This window comes from Nematolebias whitei, chromosome 22 (genome assembly GCF_014905685.2).
Source record: "Nematolebias whitei isolate Nwh7 chromosome 22, NemWhi1, whole genome shotgun sequence".
In the NCBI taxonomy this organism is placed as follows: Eukaryota; Metazoa; Chordata; class Actinopteri; order Cyprinodontiformes; family Rivulidae; genus Nematolebias; species Nematolebias whitei.
Genome location: NC_056519.1, coordinates 5,681,854 through 5,701,499, shown reverse-complemented (window position 1 = coordinate 5,701,499; position 19,646 = coordinate 5,681,854). Strand labels below are relative to the sequence as shown.

The 19,646-nt window shown below is 39.1% G+C and overlaps 1 protein-coding gene across 1 annotated transcript in view; it reads right to left on the bottom strand.

The window, feature by feature from the left end:
• Positions 1-19,646, bottom strand: part of tbc1d22a (TBC1 domain family, member 22a) — a 181,191-nt gene that overhangs the window by 152,602 nt on the left and 8,943 nt on the right. The window lies entirely within an intron of this gene.

The following is a 19,646-nucleotide window of genomic DNA, read 5'->3' as shown; positions in this document are numbered from 1 at the left end:
CTTCCACAGATAAAAATGCATACAGGTAGACCACCTACTGGTGTAAACGCAGGAAACAATTGTGCCTTACATGACTTTATATTTAATAAATTACCAAAATAAGACATTTTGACCAAGCAGAAATTTTCTGGATAAGCTAAAATTGATTTCAGCCCTGTGTTGTTTTTGTTTTCATAGAGAAGTCAAGACAGACAGACTAGAGACATTTTTTGTTTAAGTGTGACGTTCACTCTTTATTGGAAGGTTGGTCACTCGGGTCACACAGCAGGCTACAAAGCAATAGGGATGGACAGATGTTAGTATAGGTATTGATTTAATACCATGTGTGTTCACTCGTATGATAAAAGTACTCCAACACCACTATATGGCAGAGTGACGTTTACCTTTTAGATGAGCAGTCAAGTGGTTGCAAAGGAGCAATGTCAGCCTTTTCCTTTAGTTTTCTGACCTGATCCACACTCCAAATGAGTTGGTAGCAGTAATGCACCATAAACTTGTCTGCTAACCACCAGTAAACCCACCAGAAGATGAAGACACCGGGTGGAGAGCTCATAGAACAATGATGACTCGAGTTAAGCAGACTAAAAATGCTTAAAGTTGTCAAACGAAATAATGAAATAACAATTTCAACAAAAACAAATTGATAAAACATTAAATCAACAAAATGCCAAGTTCAAAAAGTTTGCTAATGGCAGTGGTAAACTGCTACAGTGTTTCATTAAACTAAAGAGACCCTGGGGATAAACAGATCTCAGTACAAGCTTCCTGAAAATCTCACCGCCCACCAGCGTATGCTTTTGAAGACTCCTGCTTTGTTTGAGGAGCCAATACAAAATGTACACTCCTCTAATTTTCAAACACAATTCAAAGTAAATCTAGGAAGTGTTATGGCATTTATTAGTACTCATCTGTACTTGGTAATAGCAAACCCTCAAACTTAAGTACTTTGTTTGAAAACCCCCCAAAAAAGTGTCAGTGTATCTGTACAAAGCTGTCTAATCAGGAAATGAGCTTAAGCTATCTTTATTGAGAAGTTGATAATGTCATTAATTTCAAAGAAACATAAATGTTCAGAGCAGAACATAGTTACTGCTTTGACTCAAAAAATAAACATTGGAGATATCGCTCCTTCAAAATAAAAACTAAGCATTCAAGAAGTCCTAACCCAAGGATCATATCAGGGTCCAAATCAAGGAGACTGTCTGTTCAGATAAATGAAAATGGGACTTTGTGTTAATTGATGAGTGCAGTTTAATGACCACTGTAACGTTTGCAATGTGAGTGTTTTGGAAGGCAGTAATGACAACTTGGTTCAACATTACCAATTGTCAATACACCTAAAGTTGAAAGACTTGAAGCAATCTAAAATAATGCAAAAAACAGTGTTACAAAAGTAATTCCTCTCAATGACCAGATTGAATTAAAAAAAAATTGAAGCTATTGAAGCCACCAAACATCACAATCCACAGCAGCGTGTATAAGAAAATACACCACATCTACAACATGGCTGAAGGGCAAACACAACAAACCCATCCCATTCTTGTAAGGCAATATTGGCAACTATCATCTATGAAGAAGCTGTGTGTTGTTTCAGAAGGGATAAGCTAAATGAAAAGAGGTGCTGGCAACACTGCTTTGACATATCTACAGTTAAGTGCAGTTACGTAGGAACCATTTGAAGCAGACTGTATGGATGGAAATGCTACCCCGTGTATACCCTCACATTTATTATGCTCCTTACAGCTAGTCAAGGATAGCTCTGCTCTCGCCTTGCACTTTTTGAACTTTCATTTGCACTGTCAGACAAAGAAATGAGTTCATGAATCTTGGTGGCTCGGGCCTAATTAAACCATGTTATATTTCACCTACCTGGCATTAATCTCACCAAAAGGAGTAACGCGAGGAGGTGTGATGAGGCATTAGGCATTAGTTGGCCAATCCTCCCGTTGCTTTAGCGATTTCCTGAAAGCTTCATCCCTTTTTCACTGGACTTATGCACAATTTTAATTAATTTTTTCATGAGATTGAAGGTACTGAAGCTAAGATTTATCCTGATTCTATGTGGTATGTGTAGAAAAAACAGATAAAAGTTTTTTTTACTTGCCAGAAGAACATGTGGAAGTGTCTCTTGCATTAAAGTGCAAATAAAACATCTATAAATCACTGTCTTCCAAACACTCCCTATCAGAAGCGAATCACTGCAGAGTCCAAATCACCGCTGACCCATTGTGAGACATTCTGACCTACACCCGTAATCAGTGGACTAATACCATGACAATTAAATGATGGGTGCAACTGGGACCTTTTATCAGATTTGTCCAGTTTTATGAGCTTTAATTAGTCCTCAGCTAAAAACTTTATCTCAAAGACATTCTGCAAATAATTATATCAGTTATGTCCAACATTTTTCAGTCAGGTCATCTGGACAGTTTCTTTTTTTTTTGTGCTGAAACGTTTTGCCTTTGATCCAGAAGGCTTCATCAGTCAAGGAAACACAACAAAACTGATTCTTCCTCCAACAGCTTACTCCACAGTGGAACAAACCAGTTCTGCTTGTGATAAGATGGCCTCATTGCCAATCCTCTTCCTTGTTGACAGTCTTGTCAAACTGGTTGAAAACAACAAAGTCCATGCTCAATAATCCAGGTATAAAATCCAACATTTTTCAGTCAGGTCATCTGGACAGTTTTTTTTTTTTTTTTTTTTAAAGAAACTGTCCAGATGACCTGACTGAAAAATGTTGGATTTTATACCTGGATTATTGAGCATGGACTTTGGTGTTTTGAACCACTTTGGCATGAATGTCTCAGAGGAGTTGACGGGGGAGAAGGCAGGTCCCGGATCCCATCGTAGCACCAGCAAACTTTTTTTTTCCCCACTTTTGAGTATGCCATTTGTTGGAATCAGTTTGGTTTGGTGGCTCCTCGTATTGAAGAAGTCCTTTGGATGAAGGTCAAAACGTCTCAGCAAAAAAGAAAAGACCGTTCAGATGACCTGACTGACCATTTATAAACATTTTACTACATCCAAGTACAAAACAAAAACAAACTATACAGAAATAACAGAACGCATTAAAACAATTTTAAAAATTTTAAACAAAAATGATAAATTAGTTTAAACTAGTGCGTTTTCAGGTGAGACTTAAAAAAGGAAAAAAGTTCAACTTAAATTTGAAATAGGATGAGCAATGTTCAGTGTGAACAAGGTTTCTCCTGTCCTGAATGTTTATCACTTGTATTCAGCATTTATCATTGCAACATAGACAAAAAGATGGTCCTAACCCATTTAACTTTATCTCAAAGTTTCTAAGATCATTGCTGATGTTTTTCCACCCTGTCATTGTGTTACCAACCTGAGAGCTCCAGACTATAGTTAAAACAGTTAAAACTATTTTTATTCAGGTGCTCACTACTATAATCAATTAAAACTATTTGAATCTGTAAATAGATAGTTACCAACCGATTATGTATGAAAACGGTTTTTACCGACGCTTCTGTATTTTCACTTGGTTTTGGTGAAATGCATAATGACACAATGGATTATGACTGTGTTGTTGGTAATTTGAAGCGTTTGTTTTTAATAATCAGAACCAAATAACTATTTTTCTGTCCTGACAAGCTATGATCAGAATTAAAGAGACTTTTCTTAAATGTTCTCCGTTGCTTTGTGTCCTAATTACTAAGTGCTGACTATATAGCTTTGCACACCTCCGGTTTCTAAGAAATAATTTCTGAGGAAAAACACTTCATTTCCCACAGTGGGCAGAGACAGAGAGGGCGACGTGAGCAAAGCAGACGTACAGGCTAAATTGCAGATGTCTTTTCATTAGTGTGAGACTTGCTCATCTCTTGGAAAACATATCTGACTCTCCGGGGCAATCTCTTGTGCATCATAAATGAGACAGCCAAGCCCCGGCTCCAGTGGAATAAATTAAAGGCATTTTGTGACATTTTGAAGATTAATCTGTTGTTTTTGCTCAGCGGGCACTTGTCACATTGAGAGCGAGAAAGTTTCTTCAACTGTCCCAGAGGTGACTAGCTGGTCTGTCAGTTTCAGTGAACTGAAGTTAACAACGCAAACAACCAATTTTCAGATGACAGATGTGTCACCCCCCTCTTTATACATCATAATATGAAACAAAAAAAGTTCCTAATTGAAACTATGAGGACATGTATTTTAATAGGTCTCTATAAAAAAAAGCAATACAAAGAGAACTCATTAAAGCTAAAACTCAATTTGCAGTCACTTCACTCTACAGGCAATTATGTTAAAGCATGCATAGAGGAGTGTAAGCAGAGGCAAGCAAAAATCAAATTTCCCCCACGGGGGCTGGTAAAGAATTATATCATTATATGTGTTCTTTAGAAATTAGTACGATCAGTGTTATGAGTGTTTATCAAGAAGGAAGAAACTAACCTCAGGAGGATTGGTCGGAAAGGAAGGGGGGAAAAAAAAATCAGCCCTAGAAGAAGCTTTACTCCCTATTGGCGTAAAAACACCTGTAACAACATTAATGCAACTCAAGGGCAAAGACTGACTGTACTCCATTGTGCATGAACTGAGAGAAGTGCACTGTGTTTTGGCAGGAGTTTAGCGGAGCACCACAGGGAGGGATTTGGACAACATCTACTTTTTGTTCAGCACCAACAACCTCGGCAATGAGGAAACTTTTCAGAGATAAACATTCAATGACACTTCCAACATTCAGAGTGTAAAGTGTTACTAATCATTAAAACCCCACCGATATATCGTTAGTGCCGATATTTTAGGCCGATACAGGCGTTTGGGGACATATCAGTATCAATGATAACTGTCCCATTATGCGCAGATATAAACACTGGGAACAAGCCATGTCCTTACTTGTAAAAGGCATAATTGCACAATGTATCCAGCAGAGGGTACATGCAGACTACTTTCAAGCCATGGACGATCACTTTAAGTTTCACTTTCAGCACAGCCGAAGCAGAGTGCAATACTGTGTAGCTAAAAAAATTAAGTCAGGTCCTCTGGATGTTCCATACAATACTGTGTAGCACATTTTTCTAATCAAAACATGGTAAGTTTATTTTAACTGATTGGTAAAATCAAATAAAAAAAATCAACAATAATAAATTTTCTTCCATCCTCCAACCTGCTTGTCATTAGCTACGTGCCTCTCAAGTTAGCAAGCTAATGTTTAGATAACCTAGCATAGGCTGTTGCCTTGTAAAACTTTATCTAGAACAATAAATCTCACATAGAGGTAAAATATATCAGTTAGTAACAATATATTTGTTGTCCTCAATGAAATGAATAGTTTGTCTGGAATCGTTACTTCTCTACAAAGAAAAGAAAACGCTGCTGCAGTCAATACTAATTAGAACTTCACCGTATGCGACTGAATGTTTAAACAATGACCAAGAAGAGTGTTTCTCTGTTTAATTTTAGGGATGCACAATATTATCGGCATGGAATCGGCCGATATTAGCGTTAAAGTTCAATATCGGACATTCCATCAAAATAACTCACAGATATAAAGGCGCTGTTTTTGTATAACAACCCAGTGAGAAGGATGCCTGTAGCAGCAGCAGAACATGATGACGTCACGCGCTCCAACCTGATCTCACGGCTGAGTGGAAAATTCAAAATGTCAGTGGAAGGTTTTTTTTTTTGTTGGTGAGGATGTTGGATTGCAAAGATTTTTGGACTACGTTGAGCCTCGCTACATCGTCCCCAGTCAGATATTTTTCCGAAGTAACCTGCTTACCCAAGTTACAAGCCGCCATCTCCGACGTCATTGAGAAGCTAATAGCCGATAGCACTTGAGTGAGTTTTACCACAGACACTTGGACGTTGCGTTAGCCCCATTAGCATGATTAGTCTTACGGCACAATGGATAGACAAAAACTTGGAACTTAAAAAGGCTGTCCTTCATGCACAAGAGTGCAGAGGATCCCACACTGCAGCTATAGGAACCTGGAACAAGCCTCCACAAGTGAGACAGCATCGCAGGTGACTAATGCTAATAAATAACATTTAGCACTTTTCATTCAATATAAGTTAAAGTGCTATGCACATGGCTGTTACTGAAAATATGTCACCAGCTCTTACAGCTGTTGCACAATTTTTGTAGCAAATAAGCCTAAATAAGAGGGCTATGTTCTGACAAAGGAAGGTATATAAAATATCGGTATTGGTATTGGATACTGCCCAAAATCCAATATCATGAATCCCTATTTAATTTATATTTTTGTAACAATTGATAGCTTTATAGTGAATAGTGGAGGATAGAAAATGTGAATGCAAGTTAGAAAGACTGTTTCAAGACTTGAAGTGTCAAAACAGGTTTAAAAGTAGTTGTTTAGAGTCTTTGGGGTGGATAAAGCTCAAAAACTGTTTATTCGACATTAGCCTCTCCTGCCCAATATCGGTATTTACAATAGCCACAATTTCCGTATCAGTCAGGCTTTACTACTCACATTTGTCCTTTAGCAAGTCACAATTAAACAAAAAATGTGTCCAATAATATAACCTGAAAATCTCTGAGGGAAAGTGAAGATCGTCAGTTCAGTTTTTATTTTATTTTTTATTGAGATCGGTTTTGGTGAAGAAGATCGAGTTGCACCTCTTCTTAAAGGCCATATAGACTGTAGCTGCTGAAGTAGTAGAAACTTCCTAATTCACCTCTCTGGCCCAGATTTCCTCAGACTACATGGGGATTTAAACCACTTGCAAGTGGGTTACAGGACCACTTCCTTGACTAGATAATATATTTTCAAAGACAGAGATCTATCTAGGGAACCTCCAAAGTTTGCTCCAGCAGCAATGACAGCCTCTTTCAAAACCCAAAAGACAAAAAACCTAAAACATATCTAGGAACATATTTCAACAAGACCGATTCTATCAAGAAAGATCCGGGGGGGGGGGGGGGGGGGGTCGGACATCTAGCTAAAACAATTGATGGAGAACAAAAATGTTAGATTGCTGTCAAGTGAAAATTCATATGAATTAATCAGTAGATGAAAAAAAACAGATTCTAAAACTAGAAAAGTTTTATTATTTTATATTACAATTAGGTTAAAAAAATACAAAATGCAACTAAAACTAGTATTGTGTGAAATTTTAACTAAATTTCATAAAGCTGGATCAATAAGAAAATAAAAACCTAAAGAAAAAAATCAAATGAGAACTCAATATTACCATGTTTAAATACAAATACGTGCATTAAGGCAAACTGGATTGTTTATTAAATTTCATTTTATTTTGTTTATGAATATTAATTTCTAAACTGAAATGAAGATTTGTCAGGAACCATCAAAAACCGTTGGCAAAAGTTGAATTGATCGGCACATTTTGTGTTTGCTAAACAAAAAAAAAATCAAAATTTGTTAAAATGCATCAAATTGAACCAGCTAGAGTCATTTTCTTGAATTATTGAACAGGATGAAATTTGGCACACAAAAAAAACTGATCTGATTTGAGCAATCTATTAAATTGTAAATTATTTGAACATATTAATCTGCTAAAATATAGAAAATGTGGTTTGTTCTATGCTCTTGTGCCATTTTCACTTTTATTTTCTGAGCACACATCGCACCATACGCATAAGTAAACAACTGCACAAAAATTAATACATTTGTTCTGATTTGGCCCAAATGATATGGTTTATTTTTCTGTTATTGCTTTGCTTTTACATAAAAAAAAAAAACTATTTGCACTGTACAGTAACTTCCACAACTGTTAAATAAATATAACAATAAAAGAGTTCAACATCATACTAAAAAATAATCAAGTTGTAGTTGTGATTTTATGTTAAAAACAGTGTTTCCCACCAATAAATGTGGAAAAACTGCAAAAAATAGTAAATTAGTGCTTGAATTACATATTCAGAACGAACATAATTGAGATTTTTTACTTTAATTATGCAGAAAAGTCAAAGTATAATTAATGGTTATGCATTGATAAAACCATGCTTTTTTTAAGCTGACTGAAAGAATGAAGCTCTAAGATTTTAATAGGCTAAGAACAACTTCCTAATATTAAAATCCAGGCAATATGAATAAAATCAAATGGAAATGTGTATTTGTGAGACTAAGTGCATGGGTCATAGTGTGGATGTGCACCATCTCCATGTCTACCCCTCTACCTGGCTGTCAATCAGTCCACCTGCCTACCTGTGTGCACGGTTCTGTGAAGGCCGCTGCAAAGAACAGAAAAGTGTGAGGAAGGAAGGAAGTGCTGTCAGTCAGTGCTGCCTGAGCAGGAAGCTGATGGGAGCACGAGGGGGGACGGTTGGCAGGCCGGAGCCATGCACTATTCAAGCATCATTCATATGGAGCGCGACTACTGGGGCAAAACACCACACGGCACGCTACAACACACACATTTATGCATGAGGGCACCACACACACTCGCAAAAGGACTGTATTGTGCAAGCGGTGCGTCCTCATCTGATCCAAACACAAATGGCAGGTAGGTGTCCGCATGCAGTATAAGTCACCGGCTGTATATCAAACTATATGACTTGAAACAAAGTTTGGACGAAGAAAAGGCTGAACTCCATTCCAGCCGTTCCTCGCACTTTTTAGCACAAGCCGTATATTTGGAGTTCGCAGGGTGGAGGACGTCCTGAATATTTTGTGATGTAAATGAAAGTGAAGGGATGGGGTTTTCAAGGGGCACACTTCAAAATGAAGGGAGAAACCGAGTGCAGCAGCACATCCAGATACTCGCCATCTGAACAATGCTTCCACCTTTTGGTTTGGGGAAGACGACCCCTCCCCTATGACTGGAAGCAAACACAACTTCTGATGGATTTGCTCAGAAAGCAGTTTTAAATAAGACTACAGTTTTGCTTCGAAACTTTTAAGTGCCCGAATACGGCCGCCTGTCAGACACGCAGTTGTTTAATGCCACTGCTGATGAACAATCATCAGCGTTAAATAGAAAAAAAAACTTTTGTAAATATGGACTGAAGTTTAACATATTGCACGTTTAAAACTGGTTCAAAATGCTGCAGCCTGATTTTTCACTGGTACAGGCAAAAGAGAGCACATTAGTCCAGTTCTGGCCTCCCTTCACTGGCTCCCAGTTCACTTCAGAATTCATTTTAAAATCCTTCTGTACATTTTTAAATCTCTGAACAGTTCTGCCCTTTACTATCTCACTGATCTGCTGCAGCCATATGCCAAACAGCGCTCTCTGAGGTCAGCAGATGCTTCATTTGGTTCCAGGCACTTGTTTTAAGCTCAGAGGTGACAGGGCTTTCTCTGCTGCAGGTCCAAAACTGTAGAATGAGTTCCCACTGCATGTCAGGCAGGCTCTCTCTTTCACACTGATTTTAAATCTCGTTTGAAAACTCACTTTTATTCCCGGACTTTTGGCACTGTGAGAGTTGATTTTAACTCGCCTGTATTCTATAGTGTTAGTCATTTAATTCTTATCTTTACCTATTTGGATCTATGCATTTTATCCTGTATCCTTTGTTTGTTTGGTTTTTGCTGTACAGCACTTTGGTTGGCCTTGTTGCTGTTTTAAGTGCTTTACGAATAAAGTGGTATGGTATGGTATGGTGTGGTGTGGTATGGTATGGTATGATATGGTATGGTATACTGAATGAATGACACCACCCTGTGGCCTGGTGTTGAATCCTCAAGGGGAAGTATTTGTTATTTTCATGTTGTCCCCAGTAGTTTTGTACTTACTCTCTCACTACCAACTCTCCATAATATGTTTGGTTATATTGTGGGTAATTCTTAATAAGTATAAAAAGTATCCTATGGCACTAATATCTTCCTTCATAATATGTGAAACTATATTAGTTTACATAAAATTAATTGACAACAAGTGATCACATATTGGCTTTTTGACTACCGGTAGGTTGCAGAAGATTTTGAGGACTACCACTGTAGTTTTAAATAGCATGGTTGAGCCTGTACCATAGGGACAATGGTAAACAAGAGACGAGAAAGCAAACAACTTAGAAACATGCATACCATTCATTAAAATGTGATAATTAAATTAAAGAATAAAAAAGATTTTTTAAGGCCCTGTTTCAGTGACATGACTAGTTTGCCACTGAGGTCAGAAAAACAATACATTCAGGACAGACACCTTTATCATGAAGTTTATTAAAAAGTCAAGCCCCCAACCAATAAAACTTGAGTGCTTTGTGAGAGTCCTGAATGGTCCAACTCATCTAAAGGACAAAGCGATAGCACTGGGAAGCAGACGGCTCATAAACTAATGGGACTCTTGTAAAAAGATACTCCCCTGCCTGGATTATACCTGCTGGAGAGGCCTGATGGATGGCCCAGATGGCTGCAGGAGGACACGGAGCACGAATGAGGGTATAGGCGTGATGATGCAGATGATTGGGTGTGTGTCTGAGAGTGAAAGGGTGTGCAAGTGCACGAGAGTTGCTATGAACTCATAATTTGCAGCTAGATAATCGATATTTGCCTTTCATACGATCGCTTGTCTGACATTTTTCTAGAGCTAATCTAAGAATGAAATGTGAACAGATTAATTTTTTTAAATGATGCTACAACTAAGGGAAAATAAAATACTAACTTAACTTTATAAAGAGGTTTTTTTTTCTAGTTTCAGGTCAAAATAACATACAAATTATTCAATCATCCCTGAATAGCTCCTGGTTTTGCAGCTCTTTACAGGTTGTTGCAGTACTTTTAGCTGTTGCTGCATATGATCCCATCCACAGAAGGTCAGTGTGTCACGAAATACCAGCCAATTAGAGCAGAGCACATGTAGTTCACAGGAGCAAAGTAGACCCAAACACAACATTATGCTGCTTCTAGATTTCACAGACAAATAATTTCATACATATATAAAGAGCTGTGGAAATTGGTTTTAGTTATGCATATAGATTTTCTTTTAACTGGCTAAGAAAATGGCTCAATGAGAATATGGAGTTAAAACAGGACACCTTAGTCACCAGTTACACACCGGCAAATATAGTGGAATACCAATTAGGAAGCGTCTGCAAACCATTTAAATTGGAGCATACACAAAATATTTCCCTTGACTAAGGGTAGAAAATGGCTTAAGGTCACCTTGACAATTTGTCTGATAGTTGTTTTGATGCAAGAAGGGTAGTGTATTACTTTATAAAATGAGTGAATTTGGCAAAATTGATTAATTTAAGGTGGTGCATTAACAAATTACTGTATTTTTCACCCTATAAATCCCAGGTTTTTTTTGCATAATTTACATGCCCTGCGAGTTATTGGCAGAAGCAACGTATTTATGGATTTTTTCCCATATTTATAAGCCAATGTTTATCTGAGATATGATCATTTTCATTCATTCAGACTGAAAATATTGAACACTACCATTTTCAACACTCGAGTAGTACGGCATGCCATTGTATCATGTAATAGATTTTTTTTTTAATTAAATTTAAACTGTAGTATGACTTTTTATAACCGTTTATTGTTGTCGCTGTTGTCCATTGTTGTCATCTTTCTTTGTTGAAATCAGGTATCTCTTGTAAATGAGTCCTCGAGGCTCAATGGGATTTACCTGTCTAAATAAAGGTTGAATGAAAATAGGTAAAAGTGGCTATTAATGACACAACTGGCTTGCCATAGACTGCCACATTCGTCCAGCCCGATTGGAGCAACCGTCAAATCAGCTTCATTTCGCTGCGTCGCCCCGGTGAAATGCAGCTAATTTGACCATTAAAGTGCATTTATTAAGTAAAAGTTAGACTGAGACATACATTTACTATAATTTCAAGCAAACAAATAATTGTTTTTAAGTGTTAATCTTTTAAAGTCTTCCCGTGCACACTCCTGCGGCCGCCATTTGGCAGCCAATCAATTTTTGGCACAACACCGTTCCACATTTTCGGGTTGTCAGCGGTGACGCATAATAGATGCAACTTATACGGCCGAGCAACGTATTTATGGATTTTTCCACTTTATTAGACATATTTGGACTGATGCAACTTATATGGCGAAGTAATAAGAGTGTCAGCAGCTGTTCATACCATGACCAACAAATTTATGATTTAAACCTAGACATTCTTCATCAACAGCATAGTTACCAATACAGGGCATTGACTGGTTAAAAAAAAATATTTATTTTAGACCAAACTGAAAAACTAGAAAGTGTGTATGACTTTCATGGTGTCAACCAACCAACCATGGATGGTCCTCAGTTGCTTTAACTGAGCTGACATACTAAATCTTACCAGCTTCAGCCCTAATCCATAAAAACTTGTCCAGACATCTTGCTGGTTTGGACTTTTTTATGGTAGCTCAAGCTTAATGCAAAGTCTTTCACACACCTGCACTTGCCATACATTTGACACCATGCAGGGCAGAGATACTGTAACTTCACTGACTGCTTCATAAATCAGCAGTGGTAGAAAATAAAATTATTGGAAATGATTAAGTGTGTAGCTGGCCTTAAGAAGGAAAAGCCTGTGACACGAGACTAATTTCTGCATAAACGACCAGGATTTAGAGAAAACAGTTAATAAACACATAACTTTAGCTTTTTCTTGTCAAGCTGCCATTTAGGCCGACGTGCATTCTTAAATAGGAACTTGGTTTTCACTGAATTTAGATGAAAAATTGTGGAATTTAACCAAAACCATTCATGAGCAATAAAAGTTCGCCTGAAGTGGCAGTTTATGAGGGCCAGCGGAGAAAAGGTGAACAGATCTGATCGGTGAAGCTGAATAAAAGAAATAAAAGACGACAAAAAAAAATCTCATAAAAGGCCACATGGCGGAACATATGAATAAAGTGAGCCAGACAGTCTGGGAGGATACTGACACAGGAGACAGCTGGTGGTTGGGCCAACCTTATTAAGTCAGGTGTTATGCCTGGGGATGTGCTGGGAGGCAATGAGCGCACACACTAACACACAAATGTTAATGCACACCCACTATAAGTATGGTTTCTATACAAGGCCCCCACGCAGTGCAATTTAAAACGAAAGAGAAAAATACTAAATCGCTGATCTCCGAGTAGTTTTAGTATACGACTATTACAGATAACAAGCGCCTCTACTGATGTCCCACTGACTCACACTGAGAGCCCTCTCTTTGTAGATTTGCCTTTTTTTACTGATCTGCCTAGTGAGTCCAATTCTGCCTTATCTTTTCACACTCTCGAAACCCGTGACACACACGGCTGAAATTGTCACACATGGACAGTGCTTAAAGGCACACCATTAGGACAACGTTAATTGAATTACATCGCCACTTCACACTTTGATGGCGTCTATTAACTTTGCAAACAGTGCTGATGGTAGGCTTATCGTATGGTGACTTGCTGTGAGAGAGAATTGCAGATTGTCGAGCCGCTAAGTGTGAACCAAGCAAACCGTAGCATAAAGTAAAAAGGCCTCCAGACCAGGGCTGCACCAGTGAGGCTGATGGTAGTTAGGGAGAGACCTAACAAAGAGCTGCAGCACCCCCAACAGAGGAGAGAGACACACTGACAGACAAAAAGGAAATTAGAGAAAAGTTCTTTTCTGTACGGTTGTGAAGTTTCAGCTGTATTTTCCGTTTTGTTTAGGCTTACGAACCATTTGTTTGTGTTTATGTGCTTGTATGTTTTGAGATTCTGATGGTCAAAGATGGTCAAGATGTGTTTGTGAACACGTGTGGGAGTACATGCATGAAGCCATCTCTGCTCTTTGTGTTCATTATAAGGCCAAGAGACAAAGAGGAGAAGAATTAAAACTAGAGGAAGAGACGAAAAGGGCAAAGTGAACGAGAGTAAGAAAATAAATTGCCAAGAAAGTAAAGAGGAGAAATGAGAATGGTCCATCGCCATAGCAACAGCAGCATTTTTACATCTTGATACAACTGCTTGATATCAGATACCAGTTCATGGTCTTTAAATATAAAAAGGAAGAAAATGAAATAAAGTCCATAAAATCTCACTCAAAGGCTGTCAAAGAGCAAGACTCTCGAGGAAAAACGACTAAAATAAGTACTAAATGTACCTTAGAGCAGAAAAAACTAAAATGCTACAGAACATGCATCAACATTCATTCATTCAACCTTTATTTAGACGGGTAAATCCCACTGAGCCTCGAGGACTCGTTATCCTGTTCAGAGTTCAGGGCCTGGAGTCCAGCACATCGGACACAGGACAAGAGGAGGGACCAACCAAGAAGAGCTCATCTGTCTATTGGGATCACCGACTGCCTGGTATCCACGTCTTTTACTGTGGGATGAAACCAGAGCACCAAGGGGCGTGCCACACAGACGGCGTCGATTCAATTCAGTTTATTTATATAGTGCCAAGTCCCAACATTAGTATTCTAAGGGCACTGAACAGAAGTATTCACATGTTTTATCAATAGCTTTTATAATGTATCCAAGAAAGACGGCAGGTTGTGTTGAATCTTCACTTCGTTGCAGTCGCTCATCCTGAGCAAGCACAAAGGCAACAGTGGAAAGGAAAAACTCCCTTTTAACAGGAAGGAATCTCCAGCAGAACCAGACAAGCGGCCGTTTGCTTCGACCGGCTGGGGTTTGAGAGGACAGGAAGGAGAAACAGACCAACACAGGGTGAGTCACCGGTAAAGGGTGAATTTATTTTGTTTTGTCCTTTAAATAAAAAAAGACAACTCTAGGTAGACCTGTCACAATAACAAATTTTGCTGGGCGATTAATTGTCTCAGAAATTATTGCGATAAACGATAATATTGTTTGAAATTTGACAATAATTAGTAATTATTGTCAAATTTAAGAAGAAATGTTGGTTAATTGTATTTTGTGTGTAGTACTTTTTTTGAACATTGGACAGTATAAGACTGTTTGAACCGAAGGATGTATAGTGAGGGAGCGAGCAGCGTGTCTCTAAGAAAAATGGGAGGGAGGCCCCTTGACGTGACATGGGCTGTTTCTCCTTCCTTTTCTTCTGGTTCTCAAAATGGCGGACGCTCGGTGTGGTTTGAGCTCTTTAGCATAACATTTTTCACACAAAGCTTTTAATAAAAAAATCATTAAACAAGTCCTCAGCTTCTTTTAGCAGAAGAAAAAATTTTTTAGACGAAGGCACGGGTTTCAACCATGAATTTTGGAGCTTCGACAAGACGCAGGTTTTTTTTCCCCCCAAGGTCAGCCTATTAGCTTAGCTCGTAGCTTAGCTCCTCAGCTTAGCTGCTCAACCAAAAATGCCATTTTGGACGGTTAAAAATGATTTTAAAGAGAAAAGAGAACGGGAAGGGTCAGTGAAGAACACTGGAGTTGAGCCTTTTGTCATCCAGTGTCTTCAGTAGAAAGAGAGATGAAGAAACGATAAAGCCGATAAATGAAAATGAGGTCGATAATTTTAATTTATCATGTAATTAATTAATTCATTGTTTATCGCGACAGACCTAACTCTAGTTTTAATTGTTTTGATCTACACTCACAACCCTTACTTAAAATTGAAAGAGTAAAATAGTTGCATTTTTATTCTTTTAACTAGTATTCCAACAAACAGCTCAGCTTCCCCAACAAACTGCACTTGTTTCATGTCGGGTTGAGCTGTAAATAAGACGTCACCACATTGGTATCGTTTTAAATGTAGTCATTAAAATTTGGTGTCAAACATCATGAAAAATATGTACAAAACAGTTGAAACTGTGCCGTTAAGTGTGTATGAAGTAACAATATGGAAATTGAGTGATTTGTACCAAGTCACAGATGTGCACGTGCAGAGTGATTCTAGTGAATGAGTCAGTTTTAGGATTAAATCTATGCTTTGGTTTCGTTGTTTTAAAATTTTGAACAATACCCGTTTGTGAGAAGTCATTTATTTTTAGGGAAGTTGTAAAAATTTCATGAACTGACAGATCAATTTATTAGCTTTGTTGTTTTTTGTTTTATCGCAGCGTGTTGAATCAAAAGTTACACCGACTCGTGATCAGGAGCTGAATCCTAATTCGATGCCAGAGACCATCGTCCCCTGTATGATGACTTCTGATGCCATTCATGCCAAGTTGTATTATTTTCTGTTTAGGAGGGGGATGGGACCGCAGTGAGTGTGACACCAGCGCCTGTTGATGTTCAAACTAGCTCATGCAAAGACCAACTCACTGAAAGACCTGCTAATTACTTCCGTCAGGTTTGCAAAACAATAACACGTGTTTACTACCATCACAGGTTCTCATCAGTGCAGCAGCCATCAAAGCTGAGGCTTAAGAAAAAAAAAAAGGCTAAACTAGTGAAAACTCAAAACAATTCTTGACAAAATTAAAAATAAAAAAGAAACTTGCAACAAGACGTGCTGATTCTGTAACATTTTAAACCTTTTTGTTCAAGGTGCCATCCATCCATTTGTCTTTTACTGGGATCACTGGTGCCCATATCCAGCAGTCACTGTGCAAGGGGCGAGGACACCCTGGACAGGTCTCCAGTCCATCACAGGGACTCTTAGAGACAAACGAGACAAACACTCACTCTCACACCTAGGGACAATTTAGAGTTACCAATCAGCCTAACATGCATGATTTTGGTCTGTGTGAGGAAACCAAAGTACCCGGAGAAAACCCACACATGCACGGAGAGAACATGCAAACTTCACTCAGAAAAGCCCTCGGTTGGGATTTGATCTGGTGACTTTCTCGCCGAGAGGCGCTACCTCTACCAACTGTTCCACCGTGCCACCCCAAGGTAATTTCTGTTTGTTTCATTTTTTTAATTATGCGTCTGCAGTGAAGAGGGCGTTGTACCGGTCTGTCGTGGTGAAGAAATGGCCAAGTCAGAAGGCGAAACTCTCAATTTACCGATCGATCTACGTTCCTGCCCTCATCTATGGTCATGAGCTTTGGGTTGTGACCGAAAGAACAAGATCAAGGACGCAAGCAGCCAAAATGAGTCTTCTCCGGAGGGTGTCTGGGCTCTCCCTTAGAGATAGGGTGACAAGCTCGATCATCCGGGAGGTACTCAGAGTAGAGCCGCTGCTCCTCCACGTCGAGAGGAGCCAGTTGAGGTGGCTCTGACATCTGTTTAGGATGCCTCCTGGACGCTTCTCTGGTGAGGTGTTCCAGACGTCCCACTAGGAGGAGACTCAGAGGAAGACCCAGGACACGCTGGAGGGACTATGTTTCTCAGCTGGCCTGGAAACACCTTGGGATTTCCCCGGAGGAGCTGGACCAAGTGGCTGGGGAGAGGGAAGTCTGGGCCTCCCTACTTAGGCTGCTACCCCCAGGACCCAACCCGGGGGGGAAGTGATGGATAGATAGATAGATGGATAGATGGATCTTGCATTGGAGGACAACTGCTCTAACTACTCATCCACAGCCACCCCTTAAAAAGTCAATGCAAGCTGCAAAGACGATTGTTTTTTGTGATCTGCACTGAAAGACATTGATCAGTATCGGCCGATCACATACATTTTAACAGAAATTAGCCGAACATGATCAGTGGCCGATCATTCGGAACATCTCTACTTAAAATGCTATGAATACATGTGGGAACCAGTTGTTTTAGATCAGTGGTACTAATGTATAATAAGGGATAGTACTTTGCATAAAAAAGGACAGTGACCAACGCTAGCTCAAATTCCTGCGGTACCAAGAAGAGTTCAAATGGCTTTGGTGAATGGGCCTAATGTCTTTTTCCTCGAGTCTTTTGATCTTACAGTGGGTTACATGTTCAACTCAACAGACTAGCTCACCTCAGGACATCAGGAATAATTAGCCAAGCTCAACCTGACATCAATCACCCTCCTCTCACACACCAACAGGTCACCACCTCTCTGACTGACCTTACATTGCTAAACAGACTCCTGTCACAACCCGTCGCAGACTCAACGCAGAGACAGCAGGACGGCGTCAAAGAGACAGAAGGAAAAAGGAAAGGTGACAGGCGTGCTAAGCATTTGAACACAGAGGACATCATGAAGACATCATGTAAATCCGTCAGCGTATGGATATTAAACTGCATCGGTGGGATGAGTCTATACACACTGACCAGCACAGATACATGAACTTTAGCCACGTGCAGCTCAGGCACGCTGAACAAAAGAAGAGGTTCAGCCCAAAAACATGGCATCCTGTGCAATTAATGACACCACTCAAGTGAAGGAAGCGGCTAATGGATCATCCCAGACCTCAACTGTGAGCTGAAGGATAGTTCATCAAATTTCCCCTTAAAATACGAGGACACGGACACCACTGGGAGTGTGTGGGTATTTTTGTATGAATTTACGAGCTCAAGTGTAAAAGTGCAGAAGTTCTGCCCTCTCCATGCTCGAGTGAAATTTGTGCAAATACTCTGAAAGCAAATCACTTGGAAAAGCTGATGGCAAAGGATGCCCGAGACAAACGTAAACAAAGTTTAAACCACTTTTCGACATGTGCAATTACTTTTATTCTCGTTTTAAATTCTCGTTCTTGGAGTCCTGCAACAAGCCAGTTCCCCCACAGGGATCATTAAAGTTTCATCTTATCTTATCTGCCCCATCCTTCTCTCCTCCACCATCACCTCCCTCCTCCAATCTTTCACTTAATTATGTCCCGTGAATGAAGTTCATCTTTCATAGTGCCAGCAGCCGGCAGCGTGGCTCGCCTCTCCTGGCCTGTCTAATCATGGCTCAGAGGCTAAACTAAATTTAGACAGTCAGCATGTGAAGCCTGGCAGGCCCTAATGGAGGCTGACGGATCGAGATGCACCGCTGATGTGCGAGGTACGCGTCTCTTGAAGCGGCCACAACCGCCGTTGACTAACAGCAAAGAGCTGAGCAACATTTTGTGTTCCTGTGGCGAGGCAGCGTCCTGACGCAGGATGTTCACGCCTCGTCAAATCCAGCGTTTGGATTTTAGCAGTTGAAGGGTTACTTTTAACAACGTGAAGTAAAAACGTTGAGAAATTGGCTTCATTTGCAAAGAGGATTATTGTTTCCTTCGTTGTAACCTTATGAGTTATTCCTGTTTTATTCTTTTTCATTATTATTTTTTTACAGATTGACAACAAGTTTAACTGGTTTATAATTCAGTTTCACAAACTTTTTTATCAGCATCTAAATTTATAGCTCACGTTTTTTCTTGTTTTTCTTTTTTACAAAGAATGAAATTTAATTTGAAACTCCTAAAACAACAATGAGGACATAATTTAATCTGAATGCATCATCTCTGACAGTAAGTTTGATTTTGGTTAAAAAGGAACAAAGTTGTAAAATAATAAAATAAAAAGGTTTTTCAAACTGGTGCTTGTGTGTTAAAATAACCAACATTCATTCAGGAAAACAGGAAAGTTTGTCCAAAACTTTATTCAAGATTAAACTACATTTTGCTGCAGTCACTATAATCTAATTATAATTTTAATGAGCTTTAATATAAACTAATAAATCAGGTGGAAGAAGCAATAACTCAACCTATGGATTTAGCAGATATTTATTTTAAAATACATGTGTTCATATTTCTATAAATATTCATAGTTATTAGCCGACTGTACGGCCGGGTTGTTTATCTGAAACGTATTTGACTTTTTAAATCATTGGTTTCCCAGTTTTTTGCTAAAGGAAACTTTTAACGAGTAACTGTCGGACGTGGTTTTCTGATGTCACTTTATGACACGAGTCTCCGAGTCAGACGTGTCTGAAGAGTAAAATGATGCAGCTCTTCTGCTTGAAACAAAGAAAAGCAGCAGGATGGTGTAGCTGCAGGATGGTGTAGCTGCAGGATGGTGTAGC